Raw genomic sequence first — 27475 nt, 5'->3', positions numbered from 1 at the left:
TATGTGACAGGGCTCATTCTTGAAAAACCCAAAGACCAGTTTTCAAAAAATCCAACTGAGGCGAAGCAGTTTTAATCCTTATGCTATTGCAGCAATCCCCAAATGTCTGAGCTAGCTCTCTATGTACTAATCCATCCTAGCTCAAACCTCTCTGTTGGCCCTTACGGACTCTTCCGATTGAGTATAGCCGGCACTAGGACCCGGTGGGAGCGATTTGTGCGGACCATCCGCAGCTCTTCATTCTACCGTGACTGGTGGGTGGCGATGACGGCAGGGCGGAGAAGCGAAGGCAGCGGTTCTTAAGTCCCGTATTTTCTTTCACCTCGGACGCTTTCGGATCTGACTTAATGAGCGAGGGCAGACAAGGACGCGCAAGGAAAAAGACTTACGGCAGCCGTAAGGGCGGCCGATGAAGTTCGGCACGGAGCTCCTGATGAGAGGTTGGCCACGAGGACGCTGCGCCCGCAAGCACCAGTGCAGGATCGCGCGGTGAGTGACTCTTTGGCGTGTCCTCCCGTCCGCTCATGTCTGGAATGTTTTTACGGCTGGTTTGCGTGCCTGTGTATAGGGAGGCTCTTACTCTGATCTGTTGCTCAGCTGCGAACGGCCCTGCAGTTTTTCTTGGAAAATAAGCGTGTGTGGCTCGGGAGACAAGCGAGCGCGCGGGCGTGTGTAAAGGCAGCCACTCCCTTCTTCTTCTTGAACTGGGGCTCCGGGCTTGAGCCAATCCAGAGATCACACCCCAGGGAAGAAAGAGCCCGAGGCAGGGAAAGATGGAGGGGTGTTGTCCTTGAAAGTTTGGAGGCAGCGGTGGTCGGCCGTCTCCAGGCTCGTGTCTGGATGCAGAGTGGTGGAATGCAAAAGCTTATTTACCTCTCCGGATCCTCCAGGTTTAGAAATGATCCTGGCCAGATTCATCTTTATCTCTGCTGAAAGGATCAAGCGACTCTCGCAAAGGTGGTTTGGGGGTTGCTATTTGTCAGTGTGTCTTGAAAAACAGTCTTCCAGCATCAATCCTATATTTTGTTTTTCTTTGACTTTAGATGTCAAAATCCTGGATGGACTAAGCTACAATTTTGTACCTACCCATAAAAAAACTAATATTTGAGTGAAATCCATCATTGTTCAATGGGATTTTGTTTCCTCCCAAATAATAAGAATTCATGTCTTAATAAATACACAATTTGATCTTTCCTCTGTATTTGTACTTTTATAAATGGTTGCCTTGAAGTTTCTTTCTCTGCTACTTCTCTGAATTTCTTATGATGTGATCTCTGGTTAGAAACGGAGAGATGAGAAAAAGTTTTCCAGTCGATATGCTAAGTCACATAATTGCAGGCATTCCTGAGATAGGCTGACTTAAAAGCTGCGGGATGTTGAATATCGGAGCAGTTTCACCAGCGTCACATTATTGCTATGGGCAGAAATGAAGACACACATGTTCTACTGTTTTCCTGCATGGAAGCTTTTCAATTGCAGTCAGTTGATTAAACCTTTCACCTGATATGGGCATTTTTATTTTCTCCCCCTCCCCAGCTGTACATTCAATATTTCATTAGACTGAGTTCACATATTGCACTAAATCAAACTCTGGTTTCATTCTGGTCACTTATGAATTTATGAAATTATTATTTATTCAGTAAGCCACAGCCCATAAACCATGGCAGAATGCAGTGTGTGCACTTGAACAGTGAGTTTATCCTTGGGTTGGTTAATTTATGCAACAAGTATGTCCACAATGTACCAAGGATGTAATCAAAGTATTCTTTGAGGTTGAAATCTGTACAAGGTTATTTCTGCATTTAAGTCTTTGCATACATGAAAAGGACTATGGTGTTATTTGATATGTATGTTGTTTTTCACTGTTCATCCCAGCAGAGTCCAGAGGAAAAACAAAAGGAAAAGCAATCTACAATAAATAAATGCAAGCATGTAACATTTAAATTATTGGGGGGGAAAGTCCTATTAATACCCAGGTATCCTATTGAGTTGACTTATTAACACCTGGGTGAGCAACTCTGACTTTCAAGGCTTAGTACTATGGCCAGGCTAAGGTTTCATGGGAGAGATTTATATATGGGGCGGCATCACTTAAAAGATCTCTGTTCTAGTCTCCACACTATAGACCAGACCTTCAAGCAGAACTCAGAAACATGATTCAGTGGTCTTTTAGATAATTTTCTGTGGTCTGGACAATACTTTGAGGAATAAATAAGCTTGTATGTTTCAGCATATTATTATTATTCAGCCCAAAAGTTAGCAGCTTTCCTTCCTGTCTTTTTTAGTGGGTGTAGCAAGCAAGATGAATGGATTGGCAGAATCGAGTATAGAGAGAAGAGGATGGTCAACTTGCCTGATGGCCACAGCAATAGAAAGCCGCTTAGTCAGAGAAGGACTGTTGTGATTATGGCAGTAGGTTAATTGCAGCCAGGTGCTATGAATCCTTCCTAGAGTTGTAACTGAACAGAGCATGCCCAGCCTTTTTCTGAAAAAAAAAAACCTCAATGTTGTGCCATCCACCAGATTCATTACAGACTAAGGCAACAGTTCCAGATAGAGTAGGTTTCTAATCCTCTATCAAGGTGTCTCAACCCGTATCTCTGATCCTTCTAATATTACCACTGATAGCCCTTTTAGCTACCAACAGCAGGTCCCTTGTCTCTACTCTTGTGAGTAAAGACTTTAATATTAATATATGAAGAAAGTATTTGAAGATATATTTTTATTGCTGTGTCAGTCATTCTCAGTATTTGAAGTTAGCAATCAGTCTTTAGGCAGGTAACAAAACAATTAAAAAGCAAACTCCTTTTATGTTGCAGAGAAGGAGAGAATGACAAAGCTCTTGTAAATTTCAACCCTTCTCTTTCTCCTTGGACTTCTGATGGAGAGCTGAAAAGCCTTCAGGCTTGAACTTCTCTTAAGGGGCCCTACTTTTAAAGCTAAGAGAAACTAGAACCACAGCGTCTTAACAGCAAAGAAAAATATTTTTCCCCTACTGTCAGCCTCAAAGATTAAGCAGTTCTCCCCTCTTTTTTCTCTCTCTCTCTTCCTGCTCCCCATTACAACAATATTATGTAAATCAGTTATTAAATTTCTTCTCAGTAAAGCCATTTTAATGTTCAATATTCATAACCTAGTTTTCTAAATTTGTATTTTAGTGAAGTTTATTTAGGTTTTGGCTCTGTTCAATATTTGATTATTATTTCCATTCTATTTTTTCTGTAGTTTTTAATGAGTCAGTTTAAAAGAAAAAAAAGTCTTTGATTGATGTTTAATTAGAGTTTAGGATACAAACAGTAAGTGAACAGAATATTTTAGCATTTAATGTTCTCAGTTATTAGTTCATATGTATTTTATTGGTGACACAATTATAATACATATTGTGTAATATTTTATTCCCTATAAAGGAATGTTCCTAATGTTTTATTACTACTCATATGTGATGATGATAATCAGGTCTGGAAGTGGCTGGATATTAATGGTATGCAATCTCTTTTCAGTTGTTATGTAATTGCCTAAGGCAAGCCTCTCTCAACTTAATATTCTCTAGCTATATTAAAGTTGCAAGACTGAGCCCCACTGCCAGTTTCGGGAGATTATTCTGAATGCATCAGGTGCTTATTTAAATATTACCAATATTTTGAAATCAAAACCCTCCCAACCATAATGTACAATTGTAAACCCACTTCAATTTCCACAAGTTCTGCTGTGCAGCCTTATTGTGGTAATAGTGTGTGTGTGTGTGTTCCTGAGAAGGATGAGCAAAAAATGCCAGGAATGTATAATAACAGTAAATTATCCCAAGAGGGTCATGCAAGGCTTGAAGATTGTCACAGCTGCCCCTTTACAGCAAGCAAAAACCTACTCTATATTGGGTAGCCACAATACAGAATGATGCTGGAGACAGATGATCTCTTCAGTAGCAATAGCAAAGGCAAAATACTCTGCAGGAGTTCAGAACTACTTGCAAAGGTCAGAATTGGGTGGTTTTTCTCTGTCATTGTCTATGAAAATGGAAATTGAAGTAGACTGTAAAAAAATGGGCTTTTGAACATTGATGTTGGAGAAGACTCCTGAAAATAAACATAACTAAAATATAAAAATTTGAAAATATACATAAAAATATACCATATAAAATATGACAATATATATAGCTAGGCAAGAAAACAAACACATGGATTGTTGAATAAATCAACTCAGAATTCTCACAAGGCACAATGGCCAGACTCAAATTGTATGTTGGACACATTCAAAGATCTAGCTCTGGAGAAATCTGTCACGCTGGGAAGAGTGGAAGGAAAGAAAAAGAGGATGACTAGGAACAAGATGGATAGATTCAATTACAGAGGCAATGGACACACTATTGGGCAATGTGAAGGACCAGTTGGGGACAGATAATTCTGGTACAAAATCTATTTATCTTAATCAAAATCAATCTTGGTTAACTGACACCAATCTAATGGCACATAATAATCAAACCTACTTCCATATCTGATTTTTATTGTTGTTTGATAGCAGTTTTTGTTTTGTACTTCAAAACGACAATTAGAGTAATTCAGACACAGACTTCAAGAACTCACAACAAGTGAAAATATATTCATTTATGAAAGGAAAGAGGACATATAAAATAAAACACCAAACAAGGTTGGCAGCTGACTCTTTACTTCTGGTAGTAGCAGATTATTTTAAATTGGGATGACACAAAAGAATCAGTATCACCATAACTCAACATTGACCTATTTTTTTTAACATCCACATACATTGAAGCTTTTTAATAATTTACAAAGCATGCCATTTCTACTCATGAGGAAAATGAGCTCTTCTGCCATCATTCTTGCTGTGCTCAAAAAGAACTATTTGTGGGGGGAAAACCCCATAATTTTTACTTCCAATCCATCACAATCCCAAACGCACATGAAACAAGAACAGCTTAGCTTTTTTCCAGCAGTTTATGGTTAATTTTGTAGCTGTAGAAGTCTCATTTTATTTCTAATAGAAGTTTCCAGATTGAAGAATGTGCTTTATACTTTGAATATTAATTCCTGCCTGTCTCCCTGTCTCCTTTTCCTCATTCCATGAATTAACATGCTTGCAAACTAACATAGCAAACTCATTGTAATGGTTATTATTCTGATATGATTCTAATCAAAGCTGATATGATTCTAATATAAACTATGCTTGTTTATATTGGACTAAATTTATTCAATTGCTTTTAAATTTAAGAAAAAAACAGGTGGCACCACCAACTAATATTATTTGATCGTGAAAAAGCTAAGCAAGTTGAGACCTGGTTAGTAATTGGATAGAAGACTTTAATAAATCTTGAAGTTGTAGAATAGAAAATTGATAAAACCAACTAAAAAGAAGATAGTTTACATTTTCATTTTAAGTTGTACATTATTCCATAAAGATATGGACATATCTATGTAGCCTTAGAAGCCACACTGGACTAGCAGGAAATTTAAAATTTAACAACTTGATAAAAAACACAATATTTCTAGGTTGGCTACTCTTTTGATATAATACTCTGATAAAAACAATATCCATACGCTAATGCAATGTGGAATCTTTACAAGGACACTTTAAATGTAAGCAAGATTTTTATTCATTAATTGTAAGATAATAGAAACAAAATATTAAATGAACTAAAGCTCACATACTTAAGGAGACAAAGGCAACTTAACTCTTAGTATTGCGGATGACGGGACTGTAGATTTATCCTTGAAATTATTGAACCGGTGAAGTAGAATTGGATTAGAGATTGATTGAATCTACTTGATTTAAGCAAACCTATTTCTGTCTACCTTTTTTAATGATATTTATGCATATTGGATCTAAGTCAGTTTCTGATTACAGCTGCTTTCTCCCTCCCTCTTGGTTTCCATTGAACAATTCAAGCTATTGTGCAAGGAAGATGTTTGAATGGAAGCTTTCTCCACTGCATGTGGTCTGCATAGGAAATGTGATTACCCTCTCTTTAGCAGAATTTCTCAGTTAAAAATACTAACATTACTGGCAGTTTCAAAACAAACAGGTGGCCTTTCTCATTTTTCTATTTGACCTCTTGCCCTGGAATGAGTAAACAAAGCAAAATTAGTTAATTGAAGAGTCTGAGCTATTTCCCCATTTTGTAGTAAAGGCTTGGAAGACAGAGAAGTTGTTCTCTTTTTTTCAAATTGTTTCTCATTTAATTAACTGTATTACAGTATTTACAGAGTTGGTATAGGAATAATAGAAAAAGAATATTCAAAAGGAATAACAGAAGGACTCATAGCAGGATTACCTATTTAATAGCTAAATTCTGTGCTGAAGCCATAAAACTTCACTAGGTAAGTTTAGACTAACAACAGATGTAAGTGATTTATTTTAATGAGATTTTATTGCAGTCTCAAACTGCATTTAGCTGTTTTAAATTTTATGATTATAAAATGTTTGTTCATTGTAGCTGCTTGCAGAAGAAGTTTGTAAGCTTATTATTTCTGCCAAAAATAGCAGACTAATATATAACAGTATGGTTGTGTTTACAACTGTGTAGAAAGATCTCATTTACAAGCTATAATAATAATAATTATTGCATATTTAAAAAATCTAGAATAATTACAACTCAGCAAACATCTCATTTACAAGCTATAATAATAATAATTATTGCATATTATTGCATATTTAAAAAATCTAGAATAATTACAACTCAGCAAACTTGCCATGGGACAACTAACCTCAGGACAATTCAATATGGGATAACTCAAGAGAAGAGCAAATAGAATTGCAGCTCACTCAGCCCTGAGGACTTCTAATTTGAGAAGGTTCAAACCTAAAACAAGACAAGGCCTGCTGCAATTCACTTGTCCTTTTCTTTAGTTATCTTGTGTTGAATTGTCCTACAACAAGTTGGCTGTGACAAGTTATTCTGCGTGAGTGGCTGAGGTGAGACGGCTAGGACAAATAAGCCACAGTGAGTTGTCCTAGACCCTAATCCAATAGGGTTTTACATTAACTGTGTCTCCTTATAATCTTGAAGAAGGAAACTGGAATTTGTGCAGCCAAAGAACTTGTTCAGATACTGAGATATACAGATTCTCAAAAGCAGAATTGGTATGCAAGCTTATGCATAGATATATATAGTTAGGGTGGCCTGATCTTAACAGTAGGGCTTATTTATGGCTGTAAATATCCATCTAGTGTTATCTTTTATTTCATCTGTTCAATCGTGTAAATCAAACATGGGCTCAGTATCCAAATACAGGTTCAGATGGCTCCATTTTAATATAATTCAGTAATTTTCTGTAGATCGAAGAGTACGTACACAGGTAATACTGAGGTATCATGTTATAGCTGTCTTAAGGTTTTACAAACCACAAGCATAATAATCATAATCATAAAAATGGACTAAGAATATAAAATACATTAAAATATGAAATCCACACTAGCAGACTAATACATAACAGTATGGTTGTGCTTACAACTGTGTAGAAAGATCTCATTTACAAGCAAATGTAGATCTTATAATTATTGCAGATTACAAAATCTAGAGTAATTACATTGACAGGAATGATTTACCTTTATAATATTCAAGACTGTCAAAATGAAACAGCCTTCCCACTCAGGTTATGCTGTATATTTCAAAAGCTATGAAAGAAATGCATAGTGCAAACATATTGCAGACAATGCATATGTATTAAAAATGTGTTTGAATCAATATTGGTCAAGTTACCTGTTGTATCCAGGTGTTGTATCCAGGTGTCATTTACATTAGGCAAGTAATCCAAGGACCTGTTCTGCTACACTGCATGATCCTTTATGGTATAAATAGGATGTTTTGATAAGATTTATAGATATATTTTGCTCAAAGGCTTACTTCTTTCCATAAGTCTTTTGTTTTCTATTTGTAAAGCTATGTGTTCATTGTTATCAGAGAATGTCAGATTAGGGGAAATGTAGTGTGTGGTTGCCAGAAAATATTTTACATGTGTCAGAGGCAGGTTTTTTATTTTTATGAAACCAAAGTGGTTTTATTATTTCTATTTGCATGCTTTTATATTTATATTTTATGTTTATATTTGGCTATCTTGAAGATTTTTGTTTCCATTCAATAGTAATGTTATGTAGAAGACCAGTGGTTTCTAAAGTTGAATAATTATGATTACCAGTTTGCTCCGTGTATGAATATAGTTGATTAAATTTACACTGTACACTGACAGGCCTGAACTGACATACTGTGGAAAGGAAACAGAATAATGTATAGATATTGGCAGGGCTTTACAAATTTTGCTATGCCATGACATGGCTTGCTCAGTTTTAGCTTAGGTTGTGTGATCCCAGATTTTGAATTTAAAAACTCTCATTTTTGCCTTAGTGTGAAGTATGAACCCAACCAAATCTACTTTATTCAATAAATAATAGTTTAAATAATAATAGATATTTGTCAATTTATGCCCCCATCCCTGCTGTTGAAGTTAAATTTTCTTGAATGGAAAATGTAATGTGTGAGTCTTTCTTTTGTATCACAGATATTTCCTGGATTATATTGTAGCTATTTATTACTACTTGTCCTCTGCCCTTTGATAAAAGAAAAGATGTAAAGCATTGGATATTTATTTACTCATACTATTTATGTCTGGCCTTTCCGGGCACAGACCATTCAGGGTGGTTAAAAATAAAAAAGATGATATTTAAAAAATAAATCTTATAGAACAGCTGAATCATTACTAACTCAGAATGAAAAGTCGAGGCTGAAGAGGACACTCTTCATTTCTGGAAAAAATGAGCAGACTAGTGAAAGAAGACCAAATCACTTCATTGTCATGGAGGTTACTGTATTTAAAACTACGATATTTGACCTTTGGCAACTAGAATGACTTTCACAATGGAAGAAAGAAGTACTTCAGTCCAGGAAGTTATCAGGATAGCTTTCTAACTATCCATGAAACTATAAAAGCTAAGAAGTCTTTCTTGTGGGAATAGAAAACTTGTATTAATAGGAATTTTAAACTACTTGAATGATCAACCAAGTAATAATAATAATAAAGTTGGAAGGGACCTTGGAGGTCATCTAGTCCAACCACATACCATTTCAGACAAATGGATGTCCAGTCTCTTCTTAAAAACTTCCAGTGTTCGAGCATTCACAGCTTCTGGAGGCAGGTTTTTCCATTGGTTAATTGTTCTAACAGTCAGAAAATTTCTCCTTAGTTCTAGGTTGCTTCTCTCTTTGGTTGTTTCCTGTCCTGCTTTCAGGTGCTTTGGAGAATAGCTTGACTCCCTCTTCTTTGTGACAAACCCTGAGATATTGGAACACTGCTATCATATTACCTCTCATCCTTCTCTTCATTAAACTAGACATACTCAATTCCAGCAACTGTTCCTTATATGTTTTATAAGTCCCCTAATCATCTTTGTTGCTCTTCTCTGTACTCTTTCTAGAGTCTCAACATCTTTTTTACATTGTAGTGACCAAAATTGGATGCAGTATTTCAAGTGTGGCCTTACCAAGGCATTTTAAAATGGTATTAACACTTCATGTGATCTTGATTCTATTCCTCTGTTAATGCAGCCTAGCACTGTGTTGACTTTTTGGGCAGCTGCAGCACACTGCTGGCTCATATTTAAGTGATTGTCCACTAGGACTCTGAGGTCCCTCTCACAGTTACTACTATTGAGCAAGATACCCCCTATACTCTACCTATACATTTGGTTTTTGAAAAACAAAGAACTTTTGGGATTTCCTTAATTTGGGAAAAAGGCCAGTAAGGGAAGACATAATCAAAGGATATAAAAACTATGCATGTAACGGAGAAAATAGATAAAAAGATAAAAATAACTTGTCTTCTCAAAACAATGGGGCCAGAGACCCATCCAATGAAGCTGCTTGGAAGGGCATTTAACAGTAAGCATTTCTTCATAAATTAAACTGAGAAACTGATTGTCACAAGATCTGGTAATAGCTTTGAAAGGGGATTGGACAAATCTATGAATGATAAATCTGTCAAAGACTATATAGCTTGAAGATTCAATATTTTCTCTGAGATGTTGTGGTATGCTTCCAAATATCACTTGCAGGGAAAAAGCAGAAGCAAGGGCTAGGTCTCTGTGTCTTTTTTGTGAACAGAGATATTTGGTTGGCTGCTCTGAAAAACAAAACACCAATGTAAGATGATCTAGAAGGGCTGTTCTTATATTTTTTGGTGTCAGCATGACATTATACCAGAAGAGTAGTATTACCATAAGAATAAGAATATAAGACACATCAATTACATAATACTGTTTCCTTGGTAAGGGAGGTTATGCAGTTGGATTAGTGTGAAAAGTAGATATGGTGCAGAAAATAGGGCTGGATGTAAGTATAAGGAAGATATCAATCTTCTTTTTATGCTTTTCTTTGAATTACTTAAGTTATTCTTCAATGATAAGGCTTGGAAAGGCCCCTGAAATTTATTCTTCTTCCTTTAGATGTGATCTTTGTTTGGAAGAGAGAATGAGGCTAACAGTTTCCTGAATCTTTAATGAAAGGAAGATTATTTCAATTGAATATGAAGTGCACTTGCAAGATAACCTGTCAGCTGATTAGCAAATACTATTGAAATAAAATTAATGGATTTTTTTACCATCTCTCTCATCTAACCATTTAAAATATCCCTTTTTTGTCTTACCTCATCTAGCAATGTTATTATTGATGAGAAAATTTCTGATAGGACATTTGTGATGCATAGTTGTAGTAAAACATGAACAAATGGAGCTAGACCAGTGATGGCGAACCTTTTAGAGAGTGCCCAAACTGCAATTCAAAACCCACTTATGTATCGCCGGGTGCCTGGTGGGCATGGCCCATTGGATGGGCATGGCTCCGGTGGTAACGGCAGACTGGATGGGACTAAAATGTTCAATCAATCAATTCCAACTTTTGTGAGATCTTTTTTTTCCCCGTGAGAAGTTGAAATTGACTGATTGAACCTTTTTTTTTTTGCCCATGGCGGCAGAGGCCTAAAGTGAAAAGGTTTTATAAAACCCAGCTGAAGGTCTAGGACTGGGACAATGGTGCGTGTGCTCACAGATAGGGCTCTGCGTGCCACTTGTGGCACGCGTGCCATAGGTTTGCCACCATGGAGCTAGACCCTCACTATGCCTGATGTTTGATTTAAACAGGATATGCCTTTGGGGCTGACAAGCTTTCTAATATTTTTTGAAAAATAATTTAATTTAAATTAATGAGAAGCTGGTGTTCTATAAACAAAGCAGCAGCTTCCAACATCATCTTTTATTACAAGAATGCCTCTGGATCCAGATGGATTACATATGTTTTCTTTGAATGAAAAATGGAGAGTTCCAGTCCATTGCTTTGCTTGGATTTAGGCCTATCTATTCAGACAAAAGGACAAGAGTAAACTGGAATATTGTAAAGTATCTTCTGAGAAGAGGATTAGAGGGAGTAGCAGGTTATATTCTGGTAAATCACTGATTTGTGACTGGGAATCTCTGCCCTCTTTCCCTATTGGCAACCATTTGGTGAAGAGACAAATTTTCCATTTTACAATACCATCCAGCATATTTTACCAACGTTACATTTGTATCAGTTTTAAAATTTACAAATTTAATCAAATAATTTGTTTTTAATAACATCCAAGAACAGCCTAAAACTTAAATTTTCAGCAAGCAGTATCAATAATTATAAATTAATTGCATTAATTAATAAATTAAATGGATTGGTAAGAAGATTTTTATGACCATGATAATCCTTCCTGGATTGAGAAAGGCAGGGCTAGATGAATCAAAAGTTGGAATTAAGATTGTTGGGAGAAATATCAACAACCTAAGATATGCAGATCTCTAGTAACAGGAGCACTCTAATGGCAGAAAGTGAAGAGAAACAAAAGAGCCTCTTGATGCGGGTGAAGAAGGAGAGTGCAAAAGTTGGCTTGAAACTCAACATTAAGAAAACCAAGATCATGGCTTCCAGCCCTCTCAATTCCTGGCAAATAGATGGGGAAGAAATGGAGGTAGTGACAGATTTTATCTTCTTGGGCTCCAAGATCACCTCAGATGGGGACTGCAGCCAAGAAATTAAAAGATGCTTGCTCCTGGGGAGGAAAGCTATGGCAAATCTAGACAGCATACTAAAAAACAGAGACGTCACCCTGCCAACAAAAGTACGTATAGTCAAGATCATGGTTTCCCTAGTTGCAATGTATGGCTGTGAAAGTTGGACCATAAGAAAGGCTGAGCACAAAAGAATTGAGGCCTTTGAACTATGATGCTGGAGAAGACTCCTGCGTGTCCCCTGGACTACAAGGCAATCAAACCGGTCAGTCCTAGAGAAGATCAACCCTGACTACTCTTTAGAAGGCCAGATCCTTCTCATTAATTGGCCACCTAAAGAGAAGGAAGGACTCCCTGGAGAAGAGCCTAATGCTGGGAAAGATTGAGGGCAATAGAAGAAGGGGACGACAGATGAGGTGGCTGGATGGAGTCACTGAAGCAGTAGACGTCAGCTTAAATGGACTCCAGAAGATGGTAGAGGACAGGAAGGCCTGGAGGAACATTTTTCATGGGGTTGCGATGGGTCAGACATAACTTCGCAACTAACAACAACATAACCATGATAAATCCCTTGATTTCTAGGTATAAACTATCTTTGCCATCTCCCTGATTTGAAATTTGGAAAGGGAGCAAACTGAGATCATTACTCTTGTTGGATAATCTATTTTCTTCTCCAAGTTTATAACACATTCATACAAAGGATCCAACAACACTCATCCCAACAGCAAGGCCAGAAGGGAATACAAGATGCCAGTACCTGGAGGCACACAGTTTGCTTTCAGTCAGCAGAATATATTGGCATTAACTCCCTGCCAGCCAAAGTTCATAAATATCTTATGAAAGATTATTAAAAATGTACATGTTGACTAATTGATGTACGGCAATATAGTATTCATCCAAAAGAAACAAGGTAGTATTCCAAACTTGTGGTGCGACATCATTATGTCTGGAGCTTAGCCCCCTTTATTTTACTTCCTTGATTACTGCTAGGAACACTACAAATAACAGCCTGGGGTTGGTTTATTCCACAGCTGAATATTGTGCCAGCTTATTACTTAACAGTGTCCACATCCAAATGGTCGATGTCTGACTCTGCCAGACAATGCATATCGTTTCTGTACGTTGCATCCTATTCCTGTTTACTGGTTACCAATCCTGGCAATATCATGTCGCTCCACATTAGAAAACAACAAGCTCTCATTCGGCTGTGATTAAGGATGCTAAACAACAAAGCCCTCCTTTTTCACCAGAACAGTGTACAATCCATCACAAGATTGAAATCCTGTAGGCCAGCTTGGAAAACAGCTATTCGCCTAACATACACCCAGTTTAATCCTAAGAATGTCTGAAGAAAGGAATACTTCATGTGGCTTGACCATTGGGAACCCTCTACAAAATCACCTGGTTTTGACCTGCCTCGCTTTGTCTGGTCGAAATTGAACAGAATTAGATATGATACATAAGAAGCGTCTCTGCCTGTATCAATATATATGTTTACTTCTCTTCTGTCACGTTCTCATCTAAATGAGCTAAAGAATAATAACTGCTAGGGAAAGCAGAATATATGGAACATGACAATTCGGATGTTTGGAATCATTGGATTTTGCCAAGGGAGAATTATGAGATGCGGATGTATTGCTTTTGGCATGAGGTCAGATTATTCCTTTATGATATGTTTCTTGTTATTCCATGTCACATTTAAAGGGAACATCCCCGGGAAACCCATTCCCAAAGTTAGAAAGAGCCCTTTATTGTAAACAATTTTGGAAAAACTTCATGCAACAAGATCTGCCATAGGCTGTAAATTATTTCTATTGGTATTAGTCAAAACTTGTCTCCATTGGATATCAAATCAAGAGTAAATGAAAATAGCTCTCAATTTTTTGGAAAGCCTATCACATGAAATATTCATAAAATTGCTATGCAGATGATACTTGACTGCACAGTGTGGCATAAACATAGTTGTAGTGCTGACTTTGTAGCCTCATTGCTGCTGCTGCTGATAAATATCCATATCTTTTTATGATGTGGCATATTTTGAATAATGTTATACTTTAGAACAAGAGATAAGATTTTTTATTGGAAAAAATAGTAAGTGTTTATGAAAATAATTATTGCATTTTTTTAGTAGCTGACTAAGATAAATTCCTTCATTTCCTGTATTTTGGGGATGACAATGGAGATGGGAATATACTGAAATCATTCTTATAGTATCTCAGTCTATATATCATGCTGAATTAAAAGAAACAAAAAAGGACTCTATTTCCCAAAATGCAGTCCTTATCCTGCTTAGAGTGATCATATGCTGCCAAGAAAGGGGGCATGATGGCTGAGTTCATCAGCTGGAAAGCTGACAGCCCCAGTTCAAGATCTAAGCGCTGCACCTGAGGTGAGCTCCTGTTACTTGCCCAGCTCTTGCCAATCTAGCAGTTCGAAAGCATATAAATGCAAGTAGTTTTTTTTTTTTAAAAAAATTCTCTTTGTTATTTAAAGTGTTTCTTTTTCTGTTAAGGAAAATGCTTTACATGATCTGTTCTTAAAATTCAAATAGTTAATGCTGCAAATATCACTGCTGTATCAGAAAATGGGCTCAAGATACTTTTTCTGCTTGTTGAACAATTCAGACATAGATTTCTCTCTGGACTACAAATAACTCCTTTGTAATTTAAAGTAACTAGAACATGTAGTTCTGGCCCTTTGTAGATTCAATGCGCAGCATGCTTTGTTCTGACAAGCAGTAGGTATCAAATAGCAGTTTTTATCTTCAAATAATGCTGTGTGCATGTAAATACTTTTTATTTATTATTTTATTAGCATATTAAGTAGGCAGTCTAGAAAGTTCTCCATGTGACAAGATCTGCAATACTTGGTCCACATATGCATTGTCAGTCTGTGTGGTTCATCTATTGATATATGAGATTAGGTCTAACTCTAGGTTAAAGAATTGTAGGAATAGAGTACTGTTCTCTTTGGGTTAACACTTGACTATATTCATTGCATTTTAACAGTGGTTTGTATTCATTAAATTTGTAGCATAACTGGAATTATTTTATTTATGCTTTAGGAATTATAAGCAAACACTGAAAAGAGTAGCAATACAAATAATAAAGTATCTCTCCATCTGCAGCCTCTCTGAAAGCCACCGACTGTGATGAAATGGATAAAGATCAGGCAGATTTAATTAATAAACAGTCAGGTGCTCCACGAGAAACAGAACAGAACAAAACAGAACAAAATGTATCTTGCTCAGAACTTGGTTGAGGCAGTGAGAATTGAGGCAGGTAGAATTGTAAGAGAAAAATGATGGTAGATAAATGTATTAAGCTTGAACTGGCCAGAATCTTCTGGACAAGAACGATGGTACATATTGGGGTAATTCATATCTCCAGGAGGAATTGATGGAATTGGTCTTTACTGCATAACTCTTATCTTTTTGGTTTCCTAAGCCTTACTGCAGAAGTTCTAGTCATAGTAGTGCTGGTGATGATGATAATAGAATGAAAAAGAGATAACATTTTTTAAAATTAATAATAACCCTTAGTATTTTAATAATTTTATTGGCTTCTGTTTTATGGCACTTCCCCAGTATCCAAGAATATACAGAACAGCAAAGTAATATCATACCTTCTGTTATTTTTGGCATCTTTGATTCATACATGTAGAGTTCTTAAGATAGTTATAGTCAATCAAAAAGTTAGGAAGTTGTAGGTTTTTCCAAATTTTCTGATGTGTTTTTGCCTAGGGAGAGAAAAGATGAGTTTTTAAGATCTTCTTAGAGTGTTTCGCCAATCCTAAAATGTAATATGCTCAGATAACTGTTTAAATAATATATCTCACCACACTTAAAAAAGAAGAACCTTCAGAAATACAATTTTTACAAGAAGATGATTTTGTTATTATGATCCATATTAATAAAAACAGATACTTCCTTAAAATTAGCAACTTATCTTTCCATTTCTTAATGAAAGCTATGATGAACATTTTGATTTGAGCATATACCTGCAAATAGTTAAAAGTGAGCCTTAAAATCAGCAATGCATCTGAATGTGCTATATTTCAGCACATTATATCAGAGGAAATGGAGGAGAGGGGGAATTCCTTTAGATATGGAATTATTATGGATATGCTGACTATAGTTGAACACAGGATTTCTTCTTAGTGTTGCTAATGTAGGGGATAGTTTTGAAACCTGTCACAAGATTTAGTTTGTATAAATGTGACTGCTAGATTGCTTTTCAGTGTGTTATACTTGGGATTAAATTGTGTTCTTGATGAATTGTACATTCAGGAGGAGCGTAATATGGGTGCAAATTATTTTCTAGGTATTTTAATTGATTGATGTCCCAACTTGTGTGCTATCTTAATCACAAAGTGATTAGAACGGTGCCTTTAACCAGTTTAGGAAATAACTGACTAAAAAACTTAAGTTTTTTTCTACAATTTCAGAGATCTGGTTCTTGGATATATGTGAGAAAGCCTTCTGCACTAAATTGAATTTCCACTCTGTCTACCTTTAATCTAAACTAAAATCATCCTTTTCAACTAGGCTTTTTGAGTTGTAAAATTTTAGATGCTACTTTAGACATTTTAATACAGTCTAAACTTTTATATTGGTTAATCAAGAGTTGATGAATGGACAAACATATGGAAAAATATTGGATGGCTGCCATTTCCTTCTGCTTTCAAGTAAAAATTGCCATCTGTTCCTTGACTTTTAACAACACAGTAAGTTGCCATTGTTCATTTTGCCCACAGCCAAGAGAGTATGTGTGGCCAAGACAGCTCACAGATTGTAATCAGTGGATTTGCTACAGTTTTATTAAGAATGCTAATTGTAATTGTAATAGTAAAATCTAATTCAAGCTAAACTTGAAGGAAAAGAAGTCAATTAAAAAAAGGATTAAGGAAAATAAAAAAGAAAATAAAAAAGTAAGAATGTAATAAAAAAAATCAGTATATAAAGAAGCGACTTCCAACTTTCATCACAACAAGTATAAACACATTTAGTGACTCTTAACCCCTTCTAAGTTTACAATTATCTCTTAATCACAGACCCATCCCTTATCTGTAGAGAAATCCATGTTTTTTAAGTCTTGGTGTTAGCAGAAAGTCCCTAAAGTCTTGCTGGAAATAACAGCATGTTTCATCAAGGTTAAAGCGAAATAAAACTATATTCCTTTCTTTGAATTCTAACATTTTAATTTTTAGTTAATTCAAATATTGTCATAGAATTTGATTTCTCTTCTTATTTGTCCCATTACACAGAACCTTTACAAACCTCTTTTATAAATCCAAATGAAAATAATTGTCCAGGTGACTCTCTTGGTTTATTATTTATATTTTCCTTTTAAATTTTAAAACATCACTCAATTTCTAAGTCACTCTCTTGATCTGACAGTTGTTAATCTACTTTTGATACTGTCTCTATTTTGTCAGATAAAATTTGTTCTTTATCTGTCATTTTTTTCAGTAACACCTTTTGGACATTGTCTATCTATGGAAGCAGATACTCTTACTGACATCGTGGTTACTAATTTCTAATTCCTTTTTCAAAAGTCTCCTGTGTATATGTTTGTGGGTATATGCATAATTTATTTTATTTATTGTTTTTTGGTCATGTGTATGCAGTGTATATTGGAGAGCTGTATGCAAAGAAATCTCATTTTAATGTATGTTGACTAGCGTACATTTAAAGTGACAATAAAGATATTATTCTATTCTATCTATATTCCTTTAGTATTTTCACTGTTAATCATATTTTGCATATTTTAGACTTGCATTTTCCATCTACTTAAAATCTTTAGTTCTGTCTAGTGTCCAGTTTTTAAATAATGATTTTTTTCATTATTCCAAAATCCCAAACTGATCTATTTCCCATGAGAAACTGTTCATTCTTTATAATTAATTTAAAGTTTTATTGTAAAAGTTTCAATATACCAACTTTATCTGGACTCTTAGTCCATTTATAACTTTCTGAAATCAACATGTTATTTAGGTTTTTACTGTTTATTCAGATTCTTTACGCTCTTAATTTTTCTTTTGATTAGAGTTGAATATAAACTTATCTGATGAACATTTTTCAAACTTGTTAATCCAAATGTGTTTAACAGCATTGTTTATAGGCAGTTTTCAAAAGTTATTAGAAAAATTGTGTACTTAGTGTCTTTCCTCATCAGGAAGAACTACCTGGAACATATATGGGTGATGTCCTATCCTCTCTTTATTTAGAAAAGTTTCAAGGAACTGGTTTACTTACTGATTCCTTTGTCCTCACAGCTCTCGTTTTTTGATAGCCATTTTTAGTTTGCCATACCTCTCCCAGAAGTGATGTGATCACTAAATTCACAATGAGGACACCAACTTTATTCTTAGGTTCAATGGTTTTGTGAAACTGCATGGATGTAAAGTGAAGAAAAGAAAAAAACAATTACAATCTTCTAAAGCAGGGGTAGGCATCACTCGCATATATTAAATAATAAATAGAATATAAAAGTTTCTAATTTAAAAAAATAAATGATATTCTATAATATGGTTGTAAACTGACATGAAATCTGTGCCAAAAGAAATACATTACATCATTTTTATTAGTAAATAAATTGCCTTTCCCAAAAAGATTACAAGATCATCATATCTTTAATATTAGAAGTAATGCTACCTTTCCAATTTCTAAAAATAATTTTTAAGTAATGGGAGGGATTATAAATTATACTGATAAATCTTTTTTTCCATTATCAGGGGAAATATTACTTTTTTCTGTGATTTTCTTTTAATTCTTTATAGTTTAAAATTAAAATATTCAAAATATTAGGTATTAAAAGATATTATAAACAGCATGCCAAACTGTAAGTTGTTGAACATTGGGGTTGTGAAAATCGTGAAAAAAATATTCCCGTTGAAATATTAAAATAGCTGTATTTTCCCAAGCATGGATGGCTGCTTTACAGGTTGCTATCAGCTCTCTGCACTTCACAGGGACAAGTGGCAGATAACAAGTAGCAGTTTATGAATCAGTCAGGCACTCCTAGTAAAAGATGAACATTTACAATTGTGATTGGAAGAGAGGTATTTCATATTCATTTCTGCTGGTTGTCACACACATCTTATACGATACGATCCTATTTTTAAAAAATAAGAAAACACTGTCTTAAGTATGCAATACTTCAAATTGTATTTGGGTATATTTGTACAATAAAGCCTTTTTTGTAATAAAGCTTGATTTATGCCCGATTGCCATCATTCTTTATAAAAATGTGCAATATCATTCATAATTGTATGAAGATCTGTATTTTTATTGCTGTAGTGGAAAAATCAGTATACAATATCATAAGATTTACTAGGCAAAACATTCATCAAAAACATTTTTAAACTATACCTTACATGCTTTTAAAGATTTATTTTAGTAGACTTGTGTGTGTGTCAGAGAGAGGGGGGACACTTGTATTTCAAGAGAAAATGCTGTTCTGAGTAATGTTTTCATGCCTAATGAGTCCTGCTATCCTTAAAACTTTCAAAACAAAGGAAGTGTGACAAGATGCTGGTGGAGTAGAGAGAACAAAATGCTGATCAAAGACATGATCAAAGAAACCTTCAGGCATATTCTTCAAACTAAAGTCTTTCTGTCTCAACTGAGGCTTAACAAAACCTTGATCTGTTGCTACATATGCATCTTGTGCGTCACTGTAATCCGGTTGAAATCATCTGCATTCTCTGGGTAGCAAATACTTAAGGCTGAAATTTGAATTTTCAGTGAACTCTGGAGAATACAGTGAATTTATTTCTAAGTCAATATACATGGAAATGTGCTAACATATTTGCAGGGATTTCCTTTGTATGAAGAGTACTTTTTAAACCTGTACCAGAACATAACAAACAACTGTATATATTTTTCTTCTGTTGTGTTTACCAGATTAAACACTATACAAGCCCTTATGCCCTTTATACCCACACTACGGGCAAACATTATAAACAGAAAGCCAGTAATTCTGAATGAAATCACTGGAGGTTCAAGAAAAGTTTTATCATTCCATTATCTTGCTGCTAGTGGCAGATGGGAATCTGTGATCCTGAGTAGATTGAATAGGGAGAAAGGAGAGACAATTATATTTTCTACCTTTCAATTACTTCCACTATAGAGCATGATTTTTTTTTTTGGTGTTATTAGCCACCCATTGATCCAATATGGAATTGATAGGAATTATAGGTGAGGTATTCTTTCTGGTTGCAGTTTCCACTTATATAGTTGACTCAACTATGACTGTTTTATAAAAAAAAAGTTTTAAACATCCATCTGTTCTTTTAATTTTAATTAAAAAATCACTGTATTCACTTTTCATAGTTTGACACTCATTTTTTAAATTTGTATTTAATTTTATGTAATTTTATTTGCAGTCATAAACCAGCCAGTTAAATGATAAAGTCGTAAGAGGTAGAAATGAACTACAATTAAACCAAAACCATGTAATTATATAAGTCAAATTATTGTCTGTAGGTAACTCAAGCAAATATCAACACAGAGTAATTGCAAAGGCCAATTGCAAAAAAATCCAAGCGCTAAAAGATTGCAAGACACACACTGAGTTCTGGGGTTTTTCTTTGAATGTCTTTGTTTCTCTTACAATGTGCCAGTCTAGATACTCTGGGACTTTTTCAAAGAGCTAGGAACTTTTTGAGTACATGAATATCTAGTTAGACTATAATTCTTCTTTTCTCATATGGCTCTTCCAAGCACAGGTGTTGAGCTGTGCATTCTTTGCAACTCAGTGTCTTCACCTTTAGCTTAAATGCTTAAACATCACTTGGACTTTATCCATCCCTATAGAAATTAACATTGGCTTGAAAGAACATTATGATAAAAATCCTGCTTTACAAATGTTTGCCATGAGAAATGGAATGTATATTTCAAAACCAGAGCTATGTTGACCATTCCTGTCTCCAGAGTACTACTCTGCATAATCAACAGGGCCCTCCAAAGACATTGTATATTTTCAATATTTTGAACTAATTCAAATATTGTCTTCATACATGTAAATTTGTGAGACAAAACGTCAGTTTTGGTGTAAACATTTTATAGGTCTGGTGCAATATAGCCCAAACCTCTCAGTTCTTATTCTTCCCTATTGACAAGTTACTGCTGTATTCCTTTAGTTTCTTTTTTAGATCATATTGATTTGCACATTTAAAACCTGTCCCTACATAGTTGAAGAATTCAGCTTGTTTTATCTTATTCCCTTCATCAGTTATGATTTGTCTTTGAAATGCCACAACCATGGTCTTCTGATATTTTATGGCAAGATGCTCCTCCTTGAAATAGACAACCAATAAGCGTGCATTCTTTTTATTCTTATGATTGAAGCAGAATGGTTTGCATCATCTGTCTACTCACAAATTGTGGGTTTATTTAAAATGTTTATATTTACCATGATTTCATAAAAACATTTATTTTTATCTTGGAAAATCTATATCTTTGGCAGGAAGTTAAATGAACAAAATAAACACATGTATAATTTTCCTCTTCCTTTTTATATTATTTAACTGATTTCTAGAAGGAATTTTGTTTTGAACATGTGGGTTTCCTCTTTCAGCAATATGGTATCCAAACAAGCATATTTTTACATCTTCCAAACAGTTTCAGTTTTTCTTCGTCTTTAGTTGCATTTTACATTTCCCGGAGTGCTGTACATATTTTCTTATTGTGAAACCTGGCATAGATGGCCCCAAGGCTTTCCAAATAATAGCTGTATGACTAAGCACAATAGTTATAGAAGCATTAAAAAAAAGAGTCCTTATTTTATTCTATCATATGTATTTGAAATAACTACTTGCTGCTTACATGTAATGTATTTTAATCCATTTTTCAGAATCTTCCATTTTACTATTTTATTTTATTATATGTGTATCATCTCACCACTGTGATTCTGGTTGGCAAAGAAGTCATTAAAACCCAAAATGGACAAAACAATCCAATTGATTAAAAAATAAGTCAAGAAATTTATATGATGTTTGACACAATAAATGCTTTGTTCGATTGTCTGTATAGTACTACAGATTTTATAGTCTGCATCTGTCAGTCCTCAACTTACAACAGTTCATTTAGTGACCGTTCAAAGTTACAATGGCACTGTAAAAGTGACTTATGACCATTTTTCACACTTATGACCGTTGTAGCATCCCCATGGTCACATGATCAAAATTCAGATGGTTGGCAATTGGTTCATATTTATGACTGTTGAAGTGTCTCTGGGTCATCTGATCACCTTTTGCGACCTTTTGACAAGCAAAGTCAATGAAGAAGCCAGATTCACTTAACTGTGTTACTAACTTAATAACTGCAGTGATTCCTTTAATAGCTGTGGCAAAAAAAAGGTTCTAAAATGGGGTAAAACTCACTGAACAAGTATCTTGCTTAACAATAGAATATGTTGGGCTCAATTACGGGCATAAGTCAGGAAGTACTGTACCTGTAATCTTAAACTAGCCGAATGGAACATTACGTTGAATTAAGATACCTCAAATCTGCTAACGTAAAGAATTAGTGCAAAATTCTGGGACCTATTACTTAAATTGAAATTTCAAGAATCTTCAGACCAGTTGGACTCAGAGTTGACCCCCTGCAGCCTCATTGCAGTCAATCGCTGTCATGTGCTAGTGATTTCTAATGATTTGTGCCAGCTTTCCTCCAGCAAAGTCAATGGAGAAGTTAATAGGAAGTTGGAAGTTGCTCCTACTTCCATTGATTTTTGTTCACCGTGGTCATTCTGTTACTGTGTTTAGTTAAGGAAATATTTCTGAAAGGATAACACAGTGGACCATGAGTAGTTTAGTGGTAACTAAAAGTCAGAGGAGGTCTGTAGTACCTATTCAGACATAAACTTTCGTGAACTTATGAAAATGAGTAAAGCAATTAAAGTTATTCTTTAATAGCTAAATCTTTTCTCCTTTTTTCTCTTCCCTATGAAGATTGTTTCACCCAAATAATTTTCTGTTTGAAGTTGAAGGCATAGTTTAAGGGTGGATAATCTTTTGGTGGCCATTATGCTAGTCTATGACCATAATAAAGATTTGATTTGGTGGTCAGAGGCCTGCTTATTATTATCATGGAGTAATGGTAGAGAGTAGAGCCACAGCATATACTGTACAAAGTTGGGGCCAATATTTTCTTTTGTTTTTCTGAGTTTGTTTTCTTACTTTAACTTTCTTTTATTTTTGTATATTTTCTACTTCAGTATGTCAGGAAATAGAGCTGCCCATTTTTTTAAAAAATGGAAGAGATGGTTTAACAATGGTTACTGAAAGATCTGGACTTGCAGAAAGAGTCTCAAAAGCTACAAGTGGCTTAAGAACCTAAGTTCCCCAACTGAACATTATGGTCTTGATGATTCTCCAGCATGATGAGTGTAGAATCCACTGGATGGGTTATTTCAGCCTTCCTGCTCAGATAGACTAGGTCAGAACTTTGGCCACGCCTCCCTCAGGGTGTGTCTTCCCAGTTTTGACATAGTCTCGGGCTCAGTTGGGCGCAAAAATTTTGGCTTTCTTAGTCAGGCTAGGTTAATTCATTTTTTGGTATTTTTCTAATTGGTATTTATTATTTTCAAATTGTAATTGGCTTTCAATTGGTAGTTGATTCAAATTGGAACTAAATTTCGCGAATTGGCTAATTTTCACGTTCAATTCAGTTGGGGCCTTCTGGCTTCTAGCCACAGGCTCCTCTGTGGAGGGCTGCAGCAGCCTTTTTCCGGCTGAGGACTCAGCTCTCAGGCGGCGAATAGCGGAGCCGCGGATCAGCGGACCAGCTGAATTTCAGTAATCGGAGCCCCTAGGGACTCAAACGGTTCAGAGGCTTCCCTTTCGGCTTCGGAGACACGAGGCTTCTGTTCGGATCCCGAGATCGCGGCAGCAGAGAGCATTCGCTTAACCACAAGTTTTGGGGAATTATTTTATTAATTCTACCTGGCTCTGGGATTGGCTTCTGACTGGGGATTTGTTTTTCTTTCAAATTTCCCTTCCCTTGAGTAATTGTCCTCCTTGGGAGGCTCTAAAAGAGGCGTGGTCGCCATCTTAACCGCGTGAGGCAGGTGGCCGCCATTTTGAAGCCAGAAGAAACAACGGCTGCCATTTTGGGTGTGACCTGAACGGTCGCCATCTTGAGTGGGACCTTTTTGAACTAGGAAGCCATTTTGGATTGCCTTGCTGTGCCTCTCACAGTGCAGATCTGCTGAATTTTCCGATTGGTCCTTGGGGTGAGTTGAGCGAAGGGGCATAATTTAATCTACCTGTTGCTTTTAGCGTGTGGCATTTGTCACTGGCCTAGTCAGGCAGTTCTAGGAAACTGTCTGACTGTCCCTTGCCATTGCTATCGTGTAGAGCGAAGATCGGTTTTCCATCTCTGTCAACCAGATCTGCGTACTTGGTCTCCCCCCACCCGCTGGATATTTCCTACTCGGTATATCTGGATTGCAATGGCGGACAGTTCCTCACCTCAGGCATCACAGGTTTCCAGGATTCCCCCCTCTCAATCAAAGTGCAGATCTACTGATATGGAATCGGGGGGGGGGGAGAAGGCCAAAACAAAACACATTTCTCCCAAGGAACCCTCTAAATCAGCTGAGTGAGGGGCTTCGAGGAGACATTTGGCACTGGAGAAGGAATTCTCCAAAGCCCAAAGGCTCAGGTCCAGTGAAATAAAAATGGTTTTCCCCGCTCCATTGGACATTCCTATATCTGAACCTCCTGTTGTTCCTTATCATGATGACCCAAGGAGTTGGTCTCCTCAGGGGGAAACTGAGCAAGTTGGCCCCCAATGCTCCTCATCATCTTTGGCTCACCAAGAACCTGAGGGCACGTTTATCCCAGCTGAGGCTGGTGCTAGTTACATGGAACAGAGTGACATATGGTCAGCTCAGTTTCAGTTTTTTATGCAAAATGCATTCACGCAATTCATGTCTTCCAGGGGACAATGACCTTTTCAACCACCTCTGTCTGTCCCTCCTTCTCAGGCAGGGCGTATCACAGTCCCCGCTTTGGGTGTTTCTGAGACCTCTTCCCAACTGGGGGAGGAGGAGTCTGTTGACCTAGAGATAGCTGACATGCCCATGTAAGAGGATGAGGAGGCAGCGCCTGAACAGGCACCAACTTTGGGACTTTTTGATCCTTCTCTCTTCAGGTCTTTACTGTTAAAGGGCATTACTACAGTCAACCTCACTTTGGTACAGAAGGAGAAACCTTCTACCTCCACCAGTCAGGAGTCTAACCCTCTCTTCACGGAACAGGTGGTGGAAGACAAGCAGATTCCTTGTCCACAGGTTTTCCGTACCACAGTGGAGAAACAGTGGTCTTCCCTGGCCATTCCTCCTTCTCCCAACAGTTCAGAGAAGAAACTGTTCAATGTTTCTTCTTCATTTACTTCCCTTTTGGAAGTCCCTTCTGTTGACAACCCCCTGACTTCTCTGTTTTCTACAGCAGCTATTCCAGGGGATATGGCTGAGGCATTGAAGGTGGAGGACAAGAAGTTCTATCTCTATCTCCATTGCGCACACCTGGCTTCGGCATGGGCAATCAAGGCCGCAACTTCATCCACTTTCTTCACCAGGGCATCGATCATGTGACTTCATGAGCTTTAGACAATCGTTCTTCCTGACCAGGTTTGAACACACCAGACGCTAGGCAAACTCGTGACCACTGAGAGTACATGGCAGATGCCTCTCTTCATTCGACCAGGTACTCTGCCAGATCCATTGCAGCCACGGTGGCCTCTCGTAGACTACTATGGCTGAAACAGTGGAGAGCGGATTTAAAGTCAAAGGGGCGTTTGTCCATGTCTAAATACAGTGGTACTCAGTTGTTTGGCCCAATCCTGGAACCTCACATCATTGAGGGCAAGGATAAGCACAAGATCCTGGCTCATCCCTCCAAACGGTCTGATAGACATCCACAACAGGAGTTTTGTAGGCAGTCCTTCCGTCCCAGTAGCCCCTGGGAATGGAGACAGCCCTTTCGGGCAGGGCAGTCCTGTGATTGGTCAAGAAGCTCGCGATCCTTCCCCCCCAGACAGGATCGCTTGCAGGACCGCCAAAACACGGGAGTCAGGGGACAGTTCCAGGCCAAACTTCCCTTTCGGGGATTGGGGGGCTGCCCGTACAGGCGTTCCAAATAATGCCAGGGAGGACTCTCCCATCGGGGGTTGTCTGGCACTGTTCAGCGACATTTGGGAAGCAACCACCACCGACTCCTGGTAAGGGAGACCGTCAAGTATGGTCTTACCCTAGAGTTCTACTCCCTCCTCCAGACCAATTCATACAGTGTCCAGTGTCACAAAACGCAAACAAATCACAATTGGTAGACACGACCATCTCCCATCTGTTAGAAATCCAGGCCATAGAACAGGTTCCAAAGGCTCAAGAAGGGAAGGGATTTTACTCCATTCTGTTCGTGGTCCCAAAAGCCTCAGGAGGATGGAGGGCGATACTGGACATAAAGGGTCTAAACTACTTCTTGACCTACAGAAGGTTCAAGATGTAGACCCTAAAGTCCATTCTCGCCAGCATCAGAAAAGGGGATTTCCTCTCCTCAATAGACCTCACAGAGGCGTACCTACACATTCCCATACTCCCAGAACACCGCAGGTTCCTTCGGTTTTGTCACGTGCACTGACATTACCAATACAGAGCCCTTCAGTCTATCCTCTGCTCTTTCACAAAGATCTTGGCAGTCTTGGCGGGTCATCTCAGACAGATGCTGGTGCGCATACAGTGCTACCTGGATGACATTCTTGTTCAGTCCAGTTCCCTTCAGTCGGCACAGTCAGATCTGCAGATCATGATACAAACTCTTCAACCTCACGGGTTCTCCGTGAACTTCAAGAAGAGTCACACGATCCCCACAAAGCGCCTTCTTCATCTAGGGGCGATCATAGATTTGGACTTTGCAAGGTTTATCTCTCCCAGGAACGTCGGGTCAGCATCCGGAAGCTGGTACATCAGGTTCGGCAGGACAAAATGGTGCCCCTGGTTCAGCTGTCCCAGCTCCTGGGAAAGATGGTGTCTTGCATGGGGATCGTCCCGTGGGCCAGGCTTCACTCAAGACGCCTCCAATGGTTTCTTCTTCCCTTCCATAAACAGAACATCAGTTCCTCCACCAGAAGGGTCAGGGTTCCCCACCACACCTTGTTATCTCTCCTATGGTGGACTTCGTCCGCCATGACCAAGGGGACCATCTTCAAGGAGCCCCTCAGGCTCACCTTGACCACAGACGCCAGTCTGTTCGGTTGGGGTGCACACCTTCAGACTCATCTGGCACAGGGTCAATGGTCCTGGTCAGATCTAGTTCACAGTATAAACTGGCTCAAACTCAGGGCCATCCATTTAGCACTCCAACAATTCTCATCTCTAGTGGCAGGAAAACATGTCCTGATTCTGACGGACAATGTGGTGGCCAAGGCTCACGTCAA

General features: G+C 37.3%; 1 protein-coding gene across 1 annotated transcript in view; it reads left to right on the top strand.

Annotated features, from left to right (window-relative positions):
- Positions 1-274: 274 nt before the first annotated feature.
- SPSB4 (splA/ryanodine receptor domain and SOCS box containing 4) overlaps positions 275-27475 on the top strand; it is a 243419-nt gene continuing 216218 nt past the window's right edge. The window contains exon 1 of the mRNA XM_039342464.1: positions 275-489. The gene's annotated coding sequence lies outside the window, so the exon portion shown is untranslated. The remainder of the gene's footprint in view (positions 490-27475) is intronic.

The sequence above is a fragment of the Crotalus tigris genome, unplaced genomic scaffold, assembly GCF_016545835.1.
Source record: "Crotalus tigris isolate CLP2741 ecotype Arizona unplaced genomic scaffold, ASM1654583v1 scf7180000017792.2578787, whole genome shotgun sequence".
NCBI classification, from domain to species: Eukaryota; Metazoa; Chordata; class Lepidosauria; order Squamata; family Viperidae; genus Crotalus; species Crotalus tigris.
This window is presented reverse-complemented; position numbering and strand designations above follow the sequence as displayed.